This window comes from Equus caballus, chromosome 17 (genome assembly GCF_041296265.1).
Source record: "Equus caballus isolate H_3958 breed thoroughbred chromosome 17, TB-T2T, whole genome shotgun sequence".
In the NCBI taxonomy this organism is placed as follows: domain Eukaryota; kingdom Metazoa; phylum Chordata; class Mammalia; order Perissodactyla; family Equidae; genus Equus; species Equus caballus.
Window position 1 is genome coordinate 68,504,775 of NC_091700.1, and position 20,147 is coordinate 68,524,921.

Sequence of the window (20,147 nt, forward strand, 5' to 3'; positions counted from 1 at the left end):
ATGTAAATAGAACTGCCATTTTAAATGCTTTTATAGACCCTAGTTCTTGAAACTCCAGAGGATTTCCCTCTTCATAATTAGGTCATAGCTAATTTGGACACTGTCTTACAGGAAAGCATATCTTTCAAGTAGATATAACTTGAAGATCTCTGCAAGGTACCAGACTCCCCATGGCCCAGACATTTTATCACTATTGGCCGGATTTGGGGGACTGAACCCATCAAAATTCAGACTAACCTAACCAACGCTTCACCCAAGCTTATACGATACCATTTAAATCCACAGCCAAAGCAAGGATTAAGGTCCATAGTATAAACACCAAGAGAACTAGGATGTAATATGCCTTGAACTTTCCCTTGAATTACTCCTAACCTGCCTTAGATAAGAGTTCCAAATCTCAGGGCTATTAATAGAATGATTATACCTCACTTTCCAGAATTGCTTGATCCTCTGGATAAAATGCCTATAGTCATCATCCTATATTATTCAGAGAGTCATTTTCCTTCCATTTGCCCCTTCCCGTACCTAATATATGCCTACATTATTAACCCTAACTTCTGATCATGGGAAAAAAAAATGGATTCTGACCCTGGAAGAACAAAATGCTTCTGTAAAATCATTACAGTAATGTCCATAGAGACCGGGAATGCAACAGAGTTAAGAATAAATACCGTGGCTATTTTTTCTGCATAGCTCACTTTTTCTCCACAAAGACTCTTCGAGCGCTTTATAGCATTTACTCAACTCCAGGGACTCTGCCCTTCCCCAAACAGATAATTGGTGCACCTGTCATATTGAATGATTCCTACACTAACACGTAGCCTGTGCCCTCCAGGACACTATTTTATTATATGAAACCAATCCTTTCCTTGTTTATCACAAGCAAACAACCCCTTGTGAAACAGGTCTCCTTGTAGCATGTGCCCAGGAACTCAGAAAATGAAGCTACATAGGCTACCCTGGAGAATTATCAAGAAAAATCACTAATTTACTTTTGTATGTACACTTTCAAAGCTAGAGTTTCTATAAGGGTTTATGTAACAGGAAAAGGTGGTAAGAAATTTATATAATTAAAAAGGGTGGTAAGAAATTAAATCTTAGCTGATATTATAAATGATATTTCCATAGCTCTTAAAGCTCTTTAGACATATCTAAACATTTTGGTCCAAGTATTAATGATCAAAATAATAGCTTTACATTCTCTATTAGCTTGTCAGTGCAGTATCTGTGTCATTGCTAATACCTTAGTTGCATTTGGATAAACACTAATGGCCAAATAGAACAATTCATCTCTAAGAAGATGTCCATCTCTAAGAAGAGCCAAGAAGACAGTTCCTCAGAATAGACCCAAACGGACTCTGGGAAATGTTTCCTTGCTCTGAATTCTAATCATCATTCTGCTTTGTCCTTGTGTTTCAACTGCCAAACGTGGACTTTCCACAGTCTTAACTGCTTCTGCACAGCCCCTGTCACATCTCATGACACAATGACTCCTCATTAGAGGAAAAGGGGAAAAAGGACCAACCCTGGTCCAACTCCAAACTACTGTTTCCAAGATAACATACCATCTCGAGATTACAACAGTAGTGTAGATGAGAGTCTTCTCTGCCTGCCTCTCTAGCTTGGCCAGAGGCTGCCTGGAAGGACGGGGTTCAGGAGAGGCTAAGAATAGGAACAATCACCCGCTTCAGATATACAAGACTGTGAACAGAAACTTTTATCAGTTAGACAATTATAACCACCCAATGTCACATGACTTGCATAATACTTCCCAGCTCAGAATAGCATCCAATTTGCATTGACCCCTATCTTAAGAAATCAGTCAGTCTGAAGGCTCACTCTGCTTCTGATATCACCCCCTAAGAACTTCTGAGGCCAATCCATATGCAATAGAAACCCAGGTGTTCTTTGTTAACTAGATGGCTTTTCAGAATTTCCTTGTGTTATTCTCCCTTGCTGCAGTATGTTAATAAAATTCCAATTACTTATATCATAGCAGTTTTCTTTATTTGAGTAACAGACTTTCCACACATAGAATACAGAAACATGATGCAGATACAAAATATATCCAATTAGGTTATAGATTAATACAAATATTCATGGCTTAAAAAAGAAGCAAATGATCAAGCAGACCCTAAGAATGCAAAGCCCTCAAATTGGTCTCTCATCATAAAGTATCAAAATGCTCTATTATTTGATAACTCTGTAGCAGTTTTCCTCAAACAAACTCAAGAGGCTTGGAAATACCTTGAAAAATGGCAGTTTGAAGTATGCTAGGGGTTGGCCCGTGGCCGAACGGTTAAGTTCATGCGCTCCACTTTGGTGGCCTGGGGTTTCGCTGGTTCAGATCCTGGGCGTGGACATGGCAACACTCATCAGGCCATGCTGAGGTGGCATCCCACATATCACAACCAGAGGCACTCACAACTAGGATATACAACTAGGTACTGGGGGCCTTTGGGGAGAAGAAGAAGAAGAAGAAGAAAAAAAGAAGATTGGCAACAGATGTTAGCTCAGGTGCCAATCTATAAAAAAAAAAAAAGTATTCTAATAATTATTACTAGTACTGAGGCATTGTTAGAGTGAAAATTTAAAAGAACATCCCAGAATAAAATAATGACATTTGATTGTAATAAGCACTGGAAAAACAACCTTGGATTAAAGACAGCTCTGGCAATCCATAACAACACCACACAAGGCAAGTCACTTAACCTTTAGACTTTAGTCTTCTCATATATAAAATGAAATAATAATGTCTGCCATGCTTAACTGAAAGTGTTACTCAAAGAACCAAATTAAATAATGAATGTGAAAAGAACTATAAAATGGCAAAGTACTATACAAAGTTAAATGATTGTGGCTGTGTATATGCTTTAGGTTTTATATAGCTTTTTTTTTTCCATGGATTTTCACTATTGCCACACCTACCCACTCTGCTATCCCCATGCCCATCCATCCTAATTTCCCATGCCAAAGAAAATCAAAATATTACAACTTTTAGAAAATTGAGTCTACATGTTGTGAATTGAAGATCCCATTCAACTTACTTATTTACTTGAATTTGAACCAGTGGTAGGAAGTAGGGTCGAAGGATCAGGGGTTCAACAAGTCAAAACAACTTCGATAAATGCCAACACTGAGAAATCAACTTCTCCTTTTGGGTACTTATATGAATCAAAAACAATTCACTTAAAATGTAATTTTGCATGTGATTAATCTATCATCCAGTCTGATTGCCTGTGGTACATTTTTATAATTATAAATTGAATAGAGAATAAAGATAATTCAAATAATCTTATTGGCTAAGGCACAGGGCATTAATTCAGTTTATAATAGCAATAATGACCTCAGCCCAGGACATTTCCAGGCAATTAATGACTGGTTGGAGTTAATGGCCCGAGTCTCAGCCAAGGACCATCAACTCCTCCTAGCTGGTCATCAATCCTCAGGAAATGCCCAGTGCTCAGAGCACAGTCATACCCACTCAGAGTATGATGTCATCCCAATTTTTCATTTTCAAGTAAATTTGTTGCTCTACTCTTTTCCCTAAAACCCCATTTTACCTGTAAACGAGGTAAAAATTATTGATATCGTTTCTAAATAATAAATTAACTCATGGAACATAAGAAGAACTAAATATCACATAGCCATAATGTATTGAGTAGTATTGTAATGTTAAAAACACAGTACAGACCCAAAATATAAGACATCCACTTTCCAACTCTACAAAAGCTTCAAAACAAAATAAAAACCAACCAACAAACAAAACAAACTCATAGAAGCAGACAACAGATTGATGGTTACCAGAGGGGAAGAGGGTTGGGGATAGAGTAAAAAGGGTAAAGGGGGTCAATTATAGGGTGATAAATGCAAACTACACTTTTGGTGGTGAGCACGACATAGGATATACAGATGTCAAATTATAATGCTGTATATCTGAAACCTATGTGATATTATAAACCAATGTTACCTCAATAAAGAAAAAAAGTCTTACTAAGGAGAATATGGGTGGTGAGCCTTCATTTTCATGTTTTTATTTTCTCTCTCCCAGAGAGAAAATCGGAGTTAATTTGTAATACATATATTTCTATTTCTACCTAACTTCCCTGGTTGACTCTAAATTCTTTTCCAGAATGAGTAGGAGATACTGCAGACAGAAACACGACTTTCAATATGCAAGCCCAAGCGATACCACATGACAATATCATCAGTCATTTCAAGCTCCCCTAGAGTACTTCACATTTTTTTTTTTCCATCTCACAGGAGGCATACGAAACAGATGACCTGCATCACCAGCAGGGCACACACAGGATTTTTGTGAGCCATTCAAGCAGAGAGAGAAATTTGGCCGGCCAGCCCCCATCTCTACAGGAGGCCACCGGGATGCTGCTCACCCCTGGAGCCACAGCCTACAGGAAAAGCACTGCAACGCCTTATTGAATTGCCTCCCACCAGCTTTCCTCCTCCTCCTCTCTTTTCTTTTCTCTTTTTTTTTTTTTTTTTACTGATTCCTTTGTTGTTTTAATCCATCATGGGAAAGGCAGAAGTCGTGGAATGACAGTGTGTAAAGTGGCCTGTACAGTTAGGGTCAATGGCCTGGAAGGCATGAACTCAGACCACCTGTGACTGTTAATGAAAGAGAAGATGCCTTCATTCAGAGATCACACATGTCCAAAGCCCTGTTGTGGCTCAACTTTTGCTTCTATTCATTATCTATTGGAAAAGGCAAGCCTTTTAAAAATATGCATATTCTATTCAAGTGGGCAACTCATTATCGTTATTACTCACATTAAGAGCTAATGTCCACAATAGGCCTCATGCAGGCTATGCAAAGTCACTGCGCAAGGAAAGAGAAAGCCCCTCAGTAACTGCATTAATGGCTTCCAGAGGGGATTTCTCAGTGGCAATAGATGTGTCACCAAAAAATAAAGTCTGGTCATCAAAGATGATTGATGATAAGAATAATCAAAATAATGTTAATAATAATACCCTCATAAAATAAAGGAAAACATTCCATTCTCATGTCTTCTTACTGGGATGATGAGTTTCTATTATTAAAATCATTATTTCTCCTGTCAAAAACCAGACATGAAATAACTCAAAAACTGTCACAAAGAACATTTATGTATTGATGGAGCCAAAAAGAAAAGTCTAGAATATGGGATGCTGTCCATGCCTTAGTGTACCTCCACCTAGGGGCCACTGCAAATATGGGACAATCAAGACACTGAGAACTGTTAAGAGTAGGAAGATACTAAAAACAGGATCTATCAAGTTTTGCTGAGGTCAATTTGATGTGTTGGAATGGTACACATGTTAATTAATCAAGAAGCTATGTTTATGCAAATGAATACAAAATTTGGAGGCAAATTATTAAGTTTTACAGAATAAAAATAAAATTTGAATTTGAGGGAAAAAAAGCAGTAATTTTTATATCAATTTATGAAAAGCAGCTAATGAGCCATGTCAGGAGTCCTAACTTGATTTCTGGAGGCAGAAGAATACGTATCTACAGATAAAGCTGTTAACTAGATCATTGGATTGGATCAGATTTCCTATGCTGGAGCTCACAGGATTCAGGAACCTTGAGCCCTATTTAGCAGAGCCAGGAAATGAACTCATGTCTGTCTTAACATAAAGCCTATGTGCTTTCTGCTTAACTGTGGCCCACATGCTAAAATTTCTTCCTGTCATTCCATACAATGTGCTATTTCACTTAGAAAGATTTCACAAACCTTTTAAATGTGGAAAGAGGAGGAAAGCTAGTCCACAGTTTCTCCATTACTAATCATCTATCTATCCTGCTCAGCTATAAAACAAGAAGACGCAGTTCATGCCCTCAAAATGCTCTGGTTTGCATCTAATCAGAGATTAGAATTGAGAAAATCTTTTCTTCCAAGGAAGGCTGCAGTTTCAATCAGAAGATGGCAAAGAAGTGACGTCAATACCCAAATTGCAAATCGTGTTTTAAAACACTCCCCAAAGAACATTTAAGCGTTAATAATCAAGATCAGGAATCACTTTTGCAAGTAGCATGAAAGTTGTGTAAGTGTTATTTAAACTAGGCATGTAAGAAGAAAAGTCATAAGGTTAAACATTATTCCCTATTGAGTCTAGGAGAAGAAAAAAAAGCACTAAACATAAGTATAACTTTACTGGGTACCAAGTTGACAGTCTCTGTCCTCTTAGCTCCTTGGAAGAAGGGTCTAAGATGTGTTTATCTTTTGAACTCCTGTATCTAATTTCCATTAAAATTATTCAGTGAGTGCTAATTAACTGCCTTCCCTCCATCTTCTAGGAATATGTTATAGTAGTTATTTCTACAATGATTATGAGCATGTACAGTGGGGCTGTTTTACATTTGGAGAGCGGAGTCGTGAAACTGACGAATTGCAAAGTCTCCTGTCAGAGGAGATGCATTTTCATTCTCTTTTAAAGTAAGTGTTGCAGGAGGTTATGAGGGAAAGTGTCTCAGTCTATCCCTAGTTTGTGGAACTGACTGACATAAGATGCTCTTTCTAAAGTGACTCCATTTTTAAGGTGCGGCCCACTCTCTGTAGAGATGTAACAACAACAAACCAAAATATATATTTTCTACTAAAACATAGGTAGAAAATTCTTAGTTTAAAAATGGGCCTTATTCCAAAAATCTGTAAAGCAGTTGTTTAAACTGACTGCTTTCTCCCCTAGAAACAATTGGATATATAGCCATCATGTTGATGAAAGATTGCACGAAATTGACACAACTATTAACAGAGTTAAACTGGGGCCTAAGATCTATGTCCTGAGATAGGACCAAACCCTGCAGAGAGGAAGGGAGGAGGATGGCAAGTAAAGCTTTTCTTCCTTGTAGCCGATGGCAGGATGAGCCTCAAAAGAGTTTCGAAGTAGGCAAATTGTGTCTCGGGAGTTGTGTTGCTTCACTTTTTATGTTGCTCTCCTGGTACACGGTGTTCTCCCAGGCCTTGCTGTTCTTCAGCTCCTTTCCCCCAGCCTCACTCTCAGAAATCATTTACTTCATTTTCCTGAAACCACATCTCAGAATCTCTTTGTGCAGTGATTCTTGGGTAGAAGTGAGAAAAAAAGACAATTAACAAAGCTCTGAGCCTCATTTTCCTCAGGTGAGTAATGGTAATAGTCCTTTGCCTAAATCACATGATGGTAGTAAGAAATAAAATTTTAAATATAAACTATATGAAGGCATGGTGTCAACTAGATATTGCAAGCTAAATTCTAAGTATTATTTTGTGGAACTTACACTCATGGCCCATTAACACTTGGAGAATTATATATATTTTAAGAAGTGAGTGATAACAAACCCTAATTAATCTCTAATTGGGAACATTTCAGGTAGTGTTAAAAGCACAAGTGGAAAAGAGTAATTTGGAAGAAAGATATTCTGGGCAAAAATATCATCCAGACAGCCGGCCCCACAGTCTGCCAAAGTCAAGGTTCCAGAAGGTCATCCTAATTTCTCAAATTTTTTCCATCTTTCTCTTCAAATTTCTTCTTATTTGCTATACATATATATTTTATGACAAGGACAAAGGAGACTTCATGTGTTTCTGGGGAGAGAGAAGTGGTGTCGGAGTGGCTGTTCACTAGTATGTTAGAACAGGTCATCTGTAAGTGCACGGGAGTGGTCTATGGTAACCTTACTCAAGTGGCCACTCAGGCTATAGTCTCTGACGTGAGGTTCAAAAACTTCTGTTGAAAAAAATAATCCAAGTCTGTAGTTTCTCCTGTCTGGGAAAAGGTCACCCATTTCTTCCTAACAAACAGCACATAATCTGCCTGCATCTTAAGAAGCATGAGTGATATTCAACTACAGAAGTTGCATTAGAACATGTTTTAGATTGATTTCAAAAAAGGAAAGACTATATGAAATGGTATATGACGATGCCTTCTGCAGGAAGGTCAAAGAGACAAAGATTTTCACTGGATTGAGAATGGGCTAAATAACTTCATGATCATAGTGTGTCTTTTTAGCTCTTCACAGTAAGATAATGGTAAGGATAATTTGATAGTATACTTTAAGATAAAAATATTTCTCCTTACTACATCATCTTCCATCAAAAAAGCCTTGCAACTTGGGAAGGCATTTAGATGAAAGACTTAAAGCATGATACTACAGGTCTTTAACCCACAATGCTCCTTGTTTTGACCCCAGCCACCTACTACCATGTCTGCAATTTTCTTGGGAGAGGTGAGTCTTGATGGGAGCAAGAAGGCAGTAGGAGCACTGAATGTTATCTGACCAGGGAAGTCTAGCATGGGCCAAGAGTGGAAATCCTGGGCACCTGGAGGGCAGCATGTTGTCTGTATCGGTTAGTTATCACTGCATAATAACCATTCCAAATTTAGTACCTTAAAACCACAATTATTTTCTCTCAGTTCTGCCATTTGGGCAGGGTGGGTATAAGAGGCTTGTCTCCATGTGGGGTCAGCTGGGGCCGCTTAAAAGGCTATATTCAGTGGAAGTGCAGTTGAGCATTGGAATATTCAAGATGGTGTCACACACATCTGACAATTCAGCTGGATGGTTGGAATAAAGAGGGGCTCACTGAATATTGCTCACTTTCCATATAGCCTTTCCAGCAGGGTAGCTGGATCTCTTTATACAATGACTCAGAGCTCCAAAAGAGTGAAAGCAGAAGTTGTAGGTCTCTTAAAGCTTAGGCCTGGCACTGGTACAGTGTCACTCCTATGGCATTCCCATAGGCAAAAACAATTCACCAAGCCAGGTCAGATTCAAAGGGAAGGTAAATAGATTCCAACTCTTGATGGGAAGAGTAGCAAAAGATCTGTGGCCATCTTTAAACCACAATAACGTTCCTTCATGTAAAATTTGGCCGTCACCCCAAACCAGAAAGAAAGTAGTTCAGAAAGGGAGACTGAGAATGATCTGAAGATAATTGTTCTTTGTTTTTTCAGTATTGCAGACTGCTGGTCAAGATTTAAGTCCAGGGCCGCTGACCCTACACTTAAATATGGCCATTCACAATCTCTTCAGCACCCGTTTACCAGAGCAACCAAGTATACAATAGCAGTGGCAAACTATAGCCCGTGCCAACTGTTTTTGTAAATAAAGTTTTATTGCAACACACCCTCCCCAGTCATTTATGCATTGATTTATGGTTGCTTTTGTGCCGTAACAGAATAGTTGAATAATTGGGACAAAGACCATGTGGCCCACAAAGCCAAAAAATATTTACTTTATGGCCTTATTAGTTTGCTAGTTCTACCATAACAAAACAGCACAGACTGGATAGCTTAAACAACAGAAATTTACTTCCTCACAGTTCTGGAGGCTCTAAATCTGAGATCAAGGTGTCGTGGGGTTGGTTCCTTCTGAGAGCTGTGAGGGAAGGATGTGTTCCAAGCCTCTATCCTTGGCTTGTGGATGGCCAACTCCCTATGTCTTCACATGGTCTTCCCTCTGTGAGTGTCTATGTCCAAATTTCCTCTTCTTATAAGGACAACATTCATATTGGATTAGGGGCCACCCTAATGATCTCATTTTAATTTGATTATCTCTGTAGAGACCCTACCTCCAAATAAGGCCACATTCTGAGGTACTGGGGGTTAAGACTTCAACAGATGAACTTGAGGGGGTGAGGAGGAGACACAATTCAACCAGTAACAATGGTCCTTTACAGAAATAGTTTGTTGATCCCAGGAAAAGAGAAAAGAAGGCAAATCCAGCTGTTAGAAGCCTTGGATTCTAGTTTCAGTTCTGCACCTTACTAGCTGCGTCACCATGAATAAGTCACCAAAACTCTTTGACTCTTTCTACATTAGTAAGTTACATTCAGTGGTGCTTGGATAGCACACCACGTAGGGTGACTGTAAGATCGAATTGGGATGCTATGCAAGAAAGCATGGAAAATAAAAGGTATTGCATGAGTTATGTATATACTATATATACTTTGAATAACTTATTGGCATTTAACTCTGGGGCTTTGTCTATTTGAACTTGATCTTGGCTTCCATTCAGTGTGAAATACATTAGCAGCTTCCTCCTGGTTGAAGAAGAAAGTGACCCCAGGGGTCAAATTTCTTCGATGTTTCTGAATCATGCTGCTGAGTATATACTGACCTGTAGTTTTCTTGATTTCTGAAAGTGTCTTCAGGAGCTTTTGACTCACAACTTCTTCCCATGTCCCTCCTGGTCCTTACCTGCCTACCTGGTTTGCCCATCACCTTGCATCACTCTTCAGTAACAAGTCTGGGAGCCTGAGGCTCCAGTTTGATTAAGATCCAGGACCTTATTTTAATTTTCACTGTGTGTTCTGCCACTGAACAGCACAGCTAGTCTCAGACTCCTACATTGTATCTGAAAGAGTTTCTAAAACTAAACTCCTTCCAAGGCCTGACTCATCCTGAATCTCTTTGGTTCTACATCCCTAATCTCCACTTCCGTCTCTGTGTTCTACCTCCATACCTCAAACAAGAAGCTAGAAAACTCATACTTTTCCCTCTAATACCTCTAATACTAAGTTGCATGAGTCAGATCACTCCAGTTCAAGGCAGAAATTCCATAATTTCCTGTTTGTATTTAGACCTTAGAAGATGTGTTGTTAGGTAAGAGTTCAAGGACAATTCCACTGATTTCATAAGATGAACATTATTGGTGGTTTGCCCATTTTTGTGTGGTTAATTTCCTCTTAGTTTGTGTTTTTCAATCAAAACAGAGTTCAGGGAAAATGTGTGCATCTTTGTGAAAGGGAGGAAAAATGGTTCTAAATTAAATGTCAATCTAAAGTGGTCAACTAGGCCAGCCCCAGTGGCTTAGTGATTAAGTTCAGTGTGCTCCACTATGGCAGCCTGGGTTCAGTTCCCAGGTGCAGACCTACACCACTTGTCTGTCAGTGGCCATGCTGTGCTGGCAGCTCACATACAAAAAGGGAAGATTGGCAGCAGATATTAGCTCTGGGTGAATCTCCCTCAGCAAAAGAAAAAAAAGAAAAAAGAGAAAATTAAATTGGTAAACTAAACAAAAAAGTCTCCTAAAGAGATCAACAAAATCATCTATCCTTAGCAAAGTTAATATTAGTCTTCCATGGCCAGGTATTCGTGTAGATATTTCCACTCAGCAATACCAAGATGGCTCTCATATTGAATTGCTTCTAATGGGGAAAAATAGGATGCTGTTAATCTTGATAAATTATGAAATGCCATGGCAATCTCATCCATGTTGATATGCTACCTTGTCTTTTTTTTTCTATTTGCTGAGCTTGAACTTTCTAAACAAATTGAGTCACATACCTTGGCAAAGTCAATTTACTGAGGTGGGTGTGTGTCACTGTTATTCTGGAAAAAGAGATGACCATGTTGTATGCCGTAAATCAAAGGCACTCATCCATGGAATTCTACTACTTTGCCATTTATTTGCTGGAGATTGCACGCCAAAGGATCCTGAAATCATCAGATCTGATTTTAGCATCGTCCATTCTTCCTAAGCCATCTGTATTTGCCCTGACATCTTAGCATTAAAGATACTATATATACTCAATGTTATTAGGAATACCAGTGATTCAGGCTTGGCTCTCTTCAACTAAACTTCACATCAATTGAGACGAAATATTTGAGTCAACTAATCTAGTTTCTTTGACTTCTGGATGAATTCTAACCAATTCATTAGGCTTTAACTTGGTGCTACATCTATGTTTTGTTGAATTGAAATTTATGGAAAAGATTTAGCTGAAGACAAGCATGAAATTAAAAAGAGTAAAATGAGCTGAGGTCTCTAGTCTGTCATTTTAAAAAACAGAGGAGGTCTCCAATTATCCAATGGGATAGAATTAATAAAAGTAATACATAATGTCATAATAGGTTTTATCCCAATAGAACAACATTATTACATCTAATTGTAAATCATATGAATAGTTTCTGGCAACCAAAGGGAAAAAATTCACACTGCTGATAATTGTGCAGCTTCTCGTATACCAAAATGCATGAGGGGTATATGTTACTTGTATCATTAAATTCTTGTTATACTATAATGTAGTAATCTAATTTCTCTAAGTGCCTCATTATTTTTCATTTTAACTGCCAAATGCACATATATTATATGTTGTTAGTGAATTAAATGAAGGCATGCTAAACAGATTGATATTCTGGATTCACTCTGCAACTTAAACGTACTGATTATAGTGTAAAATAAGACAAGGAAAAATGTGCTGTTTCCTGTAGGTCATATCCTGTGGTTTATAATAAAAGCAATCTGTATTGTGCCCAGAAACATATTGTATGTAAACAACTGGCATAATAAATAATTTCAAATGAGTATAGTTGCTTATTTGCATCAGAATCTGAGATACCAGCAAAATTTGAGCTCCCAGGAATGTCTGTGTGTAAATTGTGTTGTACAATGTTCAGACTAATGAGAGTGCAGCCACTTAATAGCTACCCACTGTCCCCAATGAGGACATCTCTTGGGTGATGACAGACATGATCATCATAAATGGGGTACAACAGAATTGTATATCAGTTAGCTATTACCGGGTAACAAACCTTACCAAAGCTTAGTCACCTAAAAAAATAACTACTTAGCTCATAATCCTGAGTGTTGGCAATTTAGGCTACACTCAGTCAAGCTGTCCTGGTCATGACAACTTCATGTCTTGTGGTCAGCTGTAAGTTGGGCCAGTGGCCTTGTTGATCTTGGCTGGGCTCTCTCCATCTCTGGGGCCTCAGCTGGGATAACTGGGTTTAAACAGCTCTGGTGACTGCAGCAGACTAGCCTGGGCTTATTCACATGGCCCTGGTAGGGGCCCTAAGAAAGAAACCAGAAGCACTCAAGGCTTCATGAGGCCTGAGTGTAGAGCTGCCATACCATCACTTCCACTGAATTTTATTGGCTGAGAAAGTCTTGATTTATGGGTGAGGAAACAGACTTTACTCCATAGTGAGAGGTCACATGACAAAAGGCATGGATAAAAGTAAGGGCAGAGGTTTGCAGGCATTTTTGCAAACAATGTCTCCCAAATGGTGACTTATTATCAGTGATATTTTGGATAAACTTATTAAAAGAATCTATCACCTCTATTGTTACTAGGACTTGTCTAGGACCCACAGATATTACTGCCAGAGATAGGGGAAAGTCCAAATCCTGCCCTATAAATCATCTCTGCCCATTTTTGTCCCCTGCCATGGGGTTTCAAAGAATGATCATGCAAAGAATTAATAACCAAATGGAATTTAGTTATTTTATTTTATTGATAAATCACTGCCAGCCTCTGATAATCCAATGGCCGACTGCATGGAGAAAGGGCATTGGTAACAGCTGCTGAGCATAGCCCTCTGACCTCACGATCATCATGTCTTATGTAGAAAAATTTATGGAGGAAGAGATCGGCTACATGTCTTTAATAGGGAAAACTTAATCACTTGCAAAACTGATGGAGAGAATATTCTGGACCTCTGACCATTAAGATTAGCAATTGTTCCTCTTTTAGGATATCAGTAACCAGGAAGGGGGTGGTCAGAAGTGGGCCTAGACTGCCTCTACTTCTCAAATTCCAACACTATGCAAAAATTGTTGACAACAATAAAAATAATAAAAATAGTTTGAAGGTAGGTCTTCTGCCAAAATCTCAGCCAGACTAATGCAAGTGCTCTGTGCAAATGACCAGGTCCATCCATCCCGCCTCACAAAGCAATAACCTAATATGCTCATGGCTCTACCCTTTGGGACAACCTGACACATACACACTCTTAATTTCATAATAACTTTACAATTGCAATAGTGACCTGGCACCGCTTGCTATAGATTCTCTCTTTCACAATTCAATATGTGTAAAAATCTGATGCTTTATCATATCTTTCCCCAGTTTAATTCAAGGTCATAATTTAACTCTACAACAGTAAAGCCAGAATCCCCAAACTAGAACTGCGAATCCCAGCTCTCTCTCTAGCTGTGTGATTTAGAGAAGACTGAGGTCACAATATCTGCTTCTCTACTTATTTCTCCTTATGAGAACTTGTGTATGTTTAAGCCTCTTGAAATTTATAAAAAATAAAACATAATTTAAAAACCTCCTTTAGTCTCCCATTCTTATCTACTAGTCATCCTCCCCTATCTCTTTCTCACAGTCAAATTTTACTTTAATTCCCTCTATTTCCTCATGTCCCATACATCTGTGAGCCCATTCCAGTCTGGCTTCAGCTCCTACAACTCCACCGAATTTCCCCTGCTAAGGCCAGTGACCTCCATGTTATCAAACCCTGGAGAAACTTTCTGATTCGCATCTTTTTTGACTGCTTGGAAATACCTGATACAACTGATCCTGTTGTTTCTTCTTGGGATACTCTGTTTTTAGCAACCTTTCTCTTTCCTGGCTAAACATCCTCCAGCAAATCAGAGTTCTCACCCTCTGTTCTCTCTTCTCAATCCATAGTCTCTTCAGTCTATCTTCACACCTTCCGTTATAGCTATATGCTGAAAGATCCCAAATTGAGCAGCACACCCATGTTTCCAACAGTCGACTTTCCTTCTCCATTTGTATGTTTCAGGGACAGTTCAAGGCAAACATCCCAAAGTGACCTCATCATCTTTCCCCCTAAATTTGCCCCCTACCAGCATTGTCAAACCAGAAACTAGAGGTCATCCTTGACTTCTCCCTCTCCTGCTCCACACTGTCCAAACAATCATCTCCATCTTCTGAAGCCATCCTTTTATGTTCGTTTCCCCTTCCTCATACTATTCCAAGCCAATCTTATCTCTTGCCAGGTACATGGCAAGTGTTTCCTAGTTGACTTACCCCTTCCATTCTTATTTTCTGTAATCCATCTTCTACTTTCCAGTCCAAGAGATATAAATCTGATCATGTCATTGCTCAACTTTAAACCAACTCTTCAGTGTTCTTCCATTTCCCTTGGGATAAAGTTCAAATGACTTAACAGACCCTATAAGGTCCTAGATGGTCAGCCTCCTGGTTACAACTCCAGCATCATCTCTTGCCATTCTCCCCTGTGCTCTTTACATTTGGCCTTCTTTGAGCTTCTGGATCATGCAGTGTTCTTTCTCATCATTGTACATACTTTTATTGCTCACCTGGAATGTTCTTCTACCCCATCTTCATAGCAGTTTTTCCTGACCCTCCTGGTAAATGTGCACCTTCCATAACACGTCCAATTACTTGTTCCATAGCTGTGTTCCCTGGAGCTTATATACTACCTCTGCCCCCATGCCCCATTTCTAAGGTGGAAATGCTCCTTTTTATTCCCATCCCTTGTATGATCTGCTTCTTGCAGCTGTCTAAATAATCTCAAAAGTCATTAAAAAATAAAAGCAAAAGTTCTTCGAAACATATAAAGCCTTTTACAAGTGAAAAAGATATTGTAACAAACTCTATGTATTAGTCACATAAATGATTTGAGAAGGTTTGGGGAAGGACTGAGAAGGCAAATTATTATAAAGGAAAAAACGGCCTCAAGTTTAAACAACATAGCTAGCAACCTTGGGATTTCAGTTGGAGGCTGATTGTTACCAACATTACTATCACCCGATTATCCAAATTACTAATTTCTATGCCCTGTCAAGATCCCTGGTAACTTTCCACCCAACACCTTCTCAATGTTTAGTCTCTTGCGTTCTTCTTCTTTTTTTTCTTTACCACTGGTGTCATTTTAGAAGGATTTATTATAAGACAATCACTGTACCAGGCTGTAGAGATATAAAGATACTTAACACATAGTCCTAATCATTTCCACTTGCTATTAAAATTATGGAAATCATCTGATATAATGTAGAGCCTAAAAGGAAAGAATCTGAGGCCAGAAGGCTGTGGTTTTGAATCTCACCTCTGCCACTTACTAGACCTGTTAGCTTCAACATATTTCTGCTCCTCAGTTTCCTTGATATTTAACACAGGTAAAAACAGCTACCACAAACAACTATCAAAACAACTACCAAATTACCAATAGAATTAAATGAGATAGCATTTGAAACATCTCTATGTGCTTTGCATATAAGTGCTCGAGAAAGTAAAATTACCTGTGATAATTCTGTAACAACCAAAAAGGACAAGTATACTGTTTAAATACTAAACTAGAGAAAACTATTTTAAGTTGTTTTTCACTGCACATGAAGACAAATAACTCCTTTATTAAGTTTTCAGTTTCTGCACCTATGTTGCGAGATGCTCCTTACTGCATGAGTGCATCCTCTAGCACAAACAGGTGCTTAATAAAGTATTTGATCATCATCAAATATTATTTTAGAAGTCTTTTAGATCAATGACCTCAAAAGTAAGAGGTGTTATTCCAGGATTGGTAAGCAGAAAATATCACAGCATGAATGTATATATACTTCTATCTATAATCCAAAAAACAAAAGTTTATTAACACTTAACAGACACAGATAACTGCGGTGCCCACTCTGGGTCTATGAGGAAATAATGGAAGCTCTACAACATGGAGGGTTTGAGAGTAGCATCCTTAGAGGTAGCTTTGCTTTCAGGTCTGCAACATACAGCAGTTTACTTGTGCCCAGTTTGGTATATGTACAGATAGATTATTTAGTTTGAACCAAACTAGCCCTCACAAAATAGATAAGTAGCTAGGAAGATTGATGTGAGGACACTGAGGATTGAAGTAACACTAATAACACAAGCAAACAGCGAGAAAATGAAAAAACTGACATTCTATTACAAATACTAGTTCTTTACTAGCCACATTACGAAGAAATAAACAATAGTGATAATCCTAACATATTCAATATATTGCTTTCCCGAAAATTTGATATTCTAAGAGTTATTGCACACAATGTTTTGGTATATTAACAAATAAAATCGAATTAATGATTGATGCTTAATTCATCCTTTTGTAATATCTTTAGAGTATTTTTTATAATAATTACAATATTTATTAAGCCCATACACTAGTTCTGACTCTAAGTATTTTACAGATGTTAATTCCTTTAATCTTCACACCAACCTGTGAAGTAGATTCTATCATTACCTCCACTGAATCAATATATCAACCAACGTATTAAACGATAATATAAGTTACCAAAGTCATATGCTCAGTAAATGGAGGAATTAGGCAATCCAAACCCACAGTCCATGATCTTAAGTACTCTGCTACCTGCCTCACTAACATTTTGTCTATATTACAAGAGCCCATGTAACTGATGTATAAATTTGTAAATATACATATATTCTCCTTCCCTTGGTCCCTCTCTCTCTTACTAATAGCAGTGTTTCATCTGAAAAATGAGTTTCTCATTTGAGACCACAGCAAAGAGACTCCTGGCAGAGAATTTGGGGAAGATGACAACATGAATAAAGCTTGCTGCTCCTCCGCTCCAAAACTTAGTCAGCCTTCCTAAGACAAAAGTTGTTGGGACAAAGAAAAAATGGGCGCAAGCAAGATTTTGGTCTCTGTGGGAGAGAAATAGTGTGGTGCTTTCTCCTTCACGAGCTGGTGAGAGCCTAGACACTAGAATCAAAAAGTTATAGAGTGATCAGATGCTTTAGATTTTAAAAAGATGTTGGCCTTTAGAGTTCTGTAGACTCTCTGAAAGATAGTGAACACCAACCTTATGTGTATATGACTACTCTCTCTGGACCCCATGAGGCCAAGAAGTCATAAAATTGGTGAATGGAACCTTCTTCTTCCAGAGGCTAAGAAAGTGTGAGAGAATCCTGGGAAACAAAGTACCCTCTGGGGGTTTTGGTGGAGACAGGAATCCTGCCTGCTTCTGCACTGAGCCATTCATTCTTTACCTGAGCCTCTCCAACAACCAGATCAGAGATCAGAGATGAGGGAAACTCACATCCCATCTAAGGGGAATTATCAGCAAGAAAATAATAAGGGGGAAAAAAGACAATCTGCTTAGCTGCTAGAGAGATGTATTCATTTTCTTTTGCTGCATAACAAATTACTACAAAATCAGCAGCTTAAAAACACTAATTTATTAATTTGGCAGGAGCCTGGGCATGACTTAGCTGCTCAGTGTCTCCTGAGGCTGAAATCAAGGTGACAGCCAGGGATCCAATCTCATCTGAATCTCAGGGTTTTTACCAAGCTGACTTGGATGTTAGCAGAATTCTATTCCTTGTAATTGTATGACTGAGGTCCTCATTCCTTGCTGGCTGTTGGCTGGGAGTCACTCTCAGCTCCTAGATGCTCCTGAGCCCTCTCGTAACATGGCATCTTGTTTCTTCAAGGTCAGCAGGAGAATAACATAATGTAATCATGGGAGTCACTATCCCATCATACACCATATACCATAAGTTATTTCTCATGTGCCATATACCATAAGTTAATCAAATGGGTAACTATCCCCTCAAACTCAGGGATTTCACCCATACTCAAGGCAAGGGGTACACCAAGTGTGCACATCAGGAGGAGAGAATTCTGGAGGCCATCTTAGAATTCTGCCTACTACAAGGAGAAAGACAACAATTTGAACAGAATAATAATAATACTAAGGAGTTTCTCTTGCATAAAATAAGAAACATGATTTCTCTACTATACAATCTAATAGATTATGTATATCCACAATTGAGCCCAGAAATAGAACCAAAACAAAAAAGTGAAAGAAATATCTCAAAACGTATAGTAAGGAAATCTTAGAAAATTTAGAAGACTTAAAGGAAATATCCAAGAAACCTGAAATATGGCTATGATAGTTCCAGAAACAAATAAAGTAACAAATAGAGGATAGGTAATAAACAACAGAAAAAAAAAATCTTGCATTGAAAACATTGAAACTCAATCAGGATTGAGACTGAGTCTGAAGGTCTCAATCCTGATTGACGACAAAAGACAGAGTCAGCATGGCATGTAAAATTCATGAAATTAGTAAATTAAGGGAAAGACCTACAAGTATTAGGCCAAGAAGAAGTCAACTTCAAATAAAGAAGTAGTATACTGACACTTATGGTATCTCTTATGCCACTCTAAAAGCTAGAGAATGGTTGAATCACTACTAAGAAAAAAGAACTTAACTCAGTAATCCTATATCCAGCCAACATATCAGTCATCTGTCATAGTACAAATAGATGTTTGAGAATGTACAAGTAGTCTGAGAGGGGATGACCCACATAACAGATCTCAGGGAAATACATGACTAACTGCTTCATCTAACACAAATGAAACAGAACCAAGACTCACAATAGGGGAAAATAAATAAGGGCTAAAATGGTGATGAGCAATGACTTTTACAATTTATATAGATAATCCAAACAGATGATGACAGACAGTTCAGAAATATGTGATTCAAGCTCTTGAAACAGCATATTTAGAAAAAGGTTCTAATGATAAAAGCAACATTTTATTTTATTTTATTTATTTTTTTATTTATTTTCGGAGAGCATGCAGCATTTATTACAAAGCCAGGAGATACAAATGGCCCAGGGCAGGAGGAGGGGACAGCCACAGCACCTCAGACACACAACAGGGTGCAAATACAGACAAACCCGTCAGGGGCTCCCCACCCCAAAAACCCAGGTTATCAAAGAGTCTTGCCTCCTCCCCGATCTGCTCTATGTACAGTGGAGGAAAAACAGGTGGGCAGGGATCTGGTGGGGTCTGCCCCCAGGGGACAAACCACTGACCTCTCGGGATGAAGGGGAGGTCAGAGCTTACAGGCTTCTGTCTTCTTGTGCTTTTAAAAGCCTCTGCCACTCTTTCCTAACTCAGCCTCAGCTGAGGGTGGCGAGGGAACTAGAGGGCTGTGTGCCTTTGGCAAAATCTGGGGTCTGTGCTTATCCGACATTAACCCCGCTTCGTAAAGCAACATTTTAAAGACAGCATAACAGTCATAAATCTGTTTAGAACATACTACACAACAGCTAACTAGAAAATGCAAATATTCAAGAAATTCCAGGAGGACTAATAAAAACATAGTTGGAGTCTTCAATATGCCTCATTCAGGATTAAACAACTCTAGTAAACTAAAAATAAAAAGCCCATGGCGAACTTTAATAATACAAACAAGAAAAAATAAAACATGCATAGTCACATCTTTACAAATATAAAAATTTTGCGTATATGTGGAACATTTATGAAAATACATGAACTCATCTACAAAGAAAACTTTAACAAATTTAAATAGCAGAGATCACATTTTCTGATCATAATCCAATAAACATGGAAATTAATAGTAAAAATGTGGCAAGAAAATTACTTGGAAA

General features: G+C 38.4%; 1 long non-coding RNA gene across 7 annotated transcripts in view; it reads right to left on the bottom strand.

Moving 5' to 3' along the window:
- The window catches only part of LOC106781877 (uncharacterized), a 179,153-nt gene that overhangs the window by 56,289 nt on the left and 102,717 nt on the right, over positions 1–20,147 (bottom strand). Inside the window, exons 6-7 of one of the 7 annotated variants that reach the window (XR_002801056.2) lie at positions 11,269–11,418; positions 4,474–7,062 (exon numbers count right to left, since the gene is read on the bottom strand). The exons of 5 other annotated variants lie outside the window; for them this stretch is intronic. This is a non-coding gene — a long non-coding RNA (uncharacterized lncRNA). Of the gene's footprint in view, positions 1–4,473; positions 7,063–11,268; positions 11,419–20,147 lie in introns of those variants that run through there. One more of the 7 variants, XR_001378647.3, reaches the window with a different exon arrangement.